The sequence below is a fragment of the Herpailurus yagouaroundi genome, unplaced genomic scaffold (genome assembly GCF_014898765.1).
Source record: "Herpailurus yagouaroundi ecotype Mexico unplaced genomic scaffold, PumYag 67050, whole genome shotgun sequence".
Lineage (NCBI taxonomy): Eukaryota > Metazoa > Chordata > Mammalia > Carnivora > Felidae > Herpailurus > Herpailurus yagouaroundi.
This window is the reverse complement of record NW_024419905.1, coordinates 376507-379799: the sequence shown is the minus strand read 5'-3', so window position 1 is coordinate 379799 and position 3293 is coordinate 376507.

Sequence of the window (3293 nt, the reverse complement as noted above, 5' to 3'; positions counted from 1 at the left end):
ACACACACACACACACACACACACACACACACACACACACACACACACACACACACACACACACACAAGTATGGAGGCTTACAACTGTAAATTGCCCTTCCTGCTCGCATTCGGGGCTCAGATCTTTGGAGAAATGGTCTCCTCTGAGCCCACTGGTGTTAAATAAATTTACAGCCCACCAAGATCTCTGAGTGCCACTTGGTTTTTCTGCCAGTGTTCCAGCCTGGTTCTGTAACAGAACAGGCCTGGTACAGTAGGAACTCAATCAGTGTTTCCAAATAAATGAATTACACACAAACTGACATATGTACCATGCAGTTCCCACCTGAGAGCACTGCAAAAGACAGATGAGACACAAATCAAGACTACAAGACTATATCTAATTGAAGAGACAAGAGTTGAGCAGAAAATAATTGTTTGTAGTTCTACGTCTGATTCAAACCAAACTGATGGATGCCAGAAAGTAAAAGTGTTTTTCACTTACAGAAACATAAGCCTTCAGCAACCAACGGAATGGGAAAAGATATTTGCAAATGACATATCAGACGAAGGGCTAGTATCCAAAGTCTATAAAGAGCTCACCAAACTCCACACCCGAAAAACAAATAACCCAGTGAAGAAATGGGCAGAAAACATGAATAGACACTTCTCTAAAGAAGACATCCGGATGGCCAACAGGCACATGAAAAGATGCTCAACGTCACTCCTCATCAGGGAAATACAAATCAAAACCACACTCAGATATAACCTCACGCCAGTCAGAGTGGCTAAAATGAACAAATCAGGAGACTATAGATGCTGGAGAGGATGTGGAGAAACGGGAACCCTCTTGCACTGTTGGTGGGAATGCAAATTGGTGCAGCCACTCTGGAAAACAGTGTGGAGGTTCCTCAGAAAATTAAAAATAGACCTACCCTATGACCCAGCAATAGCACTGCTAGGAATTTATCCAAGGGATACAGGAGTACTGAGGCATAGGGGCACTTGTACCCCAATGTTCATAGCAGCACTCTCAACAATAGCCAAATTATGGAAAGAGCCTAAATGTCCATCAACTGATGAATGGATAAAGAAATTGTGGTTTATATACACAATGGAGTACTACATGGCAATGAGAAAGAACGAAATATGGCCCTTTGTAGCAACGTGGATGGAACTGGAGAGTGTAATGCTAAGTGAAATAAGCCATACAGAGAAAGACAGATACCATATGGTTTCACTCTTATGTGGATCCTGAGAAACTTAACAGAAACCCATGGGGGAGGGGAAGGAAAAAAGAAAGAGGTTAGAGTGGGAGAGAGCCAAAGCATAAGAGACTCTTAAAAACTGAGAACAAACTGAGGGTTGATGGGGGGTGGGAGGGAGGGCAGGGTGGGTGATGGGTATTGAGGAGGGCACCTTTTGGGATGAGCACTGGGTGTTGTATTGAAACCAGTTTGACAATAAATTTCATATATTGGAAAAATAAAATAAAAGGACAATAAAAGAAAAAAAGAAACATAAACCTTCAGTAGGAAACTTCAGTGAACTGTTCAGATACTTGAAATACTAGTTTTAATCAAATCTGATGAGGGACCACAAGCCAAGCTGAGGGTCAAGCCCCTTCAGATAGGATATGTGTGATATTCTTCAAGCACTCTCAGCTGCCCAAGAACAAAAGGAAGGAAAGAAGACAAATGGTTAACTGATAAGAGATCACAGTCATACAGGAGATGAGTCTCACATCAGTTTACAAATATCTTAGTAAATTACAAGGAATAGCCTAATCTCCAGAAATCTATTAGGGACCCCAAGAAACTGAGTCTACATCACCTTCACATCCATAGTCATGTGGGGACCAAAGGCAAGAAGGAAATGGCAGGTATAATTAAATTTCTTTATAACCTGCATGCCATTGACAAATACTTGAGACATTTCTCCAGGAAATACCTACCATCCTAATTTTATAGAGAGAAAACAGTATTATCTTGACAATAGCAAGACTTCAGTTGTCTTAGTAGTCCTCTTTAGTTAATGAAAGTCCCTGTGGAGGTCTTCCTTTTGCCTTTTCCTGCCCCAATGCTAGAGTATATAACTAGTCATTTTTCACAACCCCAGTGCAGTTCTTTCTGTCCATTGTACCTGTCCCCATACTTTAATAAAATCACCTTTTTTGTACCAAAAAGTCTTGAAGAATTCTTTCTTGGTTGTCAACTCTGGAGGCCCCATCACTCCAAAATCTCATCATCTCCCATTATTTCAGAAGTCCCAAAGAAAAAGTCATACTTCGCTCCACAGTCAAAGGCACAATTTGAGCCTGAATAGCTCACATCTTCAACTCAAATGGAATTTCTTAGAATCTGAGGTTCTTATTATATTTTGATATTTACCCTTTCATGTCTAAATTCATAGCCTAGGCTATCATATCAGATACTTTCAAGATGAGAAATTATTTGTGAACCAATAGCACTTAATTAAATTTTCCTTTTGCCTCTTTTTTCTTTTCCGATTATCACGAAAACATAGATGTGAAAATGTCCCTGTTTTTCTTTACCTCCTGTTCATGAATCGTATCTTTGAAATCTGAAATCTCCTCATTTTTTAATTGTCCCAAACTTCAAATTCAGCATTTCATCTTGTTTTATTTTGGATATAACTTATTTTGGATATAACTTTGTTTGGAAAACAAAAATAAGCTGGGAGTGGGGGTAACCTTACTCTCCAAAATTTTCAAATGTGTGAATTACTTGAAATTATCAGGAATTTTGCCTCTTTTCTATTTTCTACACAACCTCTATCCTAATAATAAATATTTAAGTAATTCAAATATTCCTGCTTGACTTTCCAGAAAGTTGACATCCTGCTCCTGCTTTGATAGACTCATTTTTTCCACCCACTTGGGAAGGAAAAATAGTGGGAAAAGCCAGAGTTAAAAAAAAAAAAAAAAAAAAAAAAGGACACCCCTTAGTGAATGCGTTTAATAGATGATATGTTTTCTTTCTTTTTGTTTGATTAAACTGGCACATACCCAGCATGGCATTGTCCACTTTGAAGTAGCTTTCCATTGTTCTTCTACCAGCCTCTATTAAGGCCAACTGACAAGATAACCTACCAAATGCTTTCTCCTTTGTCTTCCAACCTCCTTACCACCCACTTGTTGGGCTGATCTCTTTAACATTATATGCCTCTTTGTATTCTGTTACAATTTTTGTTTTCAAGTCTTTTTTGTCTGATATAAGATATGTTACCTTGTCCCTTTCTCTCTCGTCCTTCCTTCCTTCCTTCCTTCCTTCCTTCCTTCCTTCCTTCCTTCC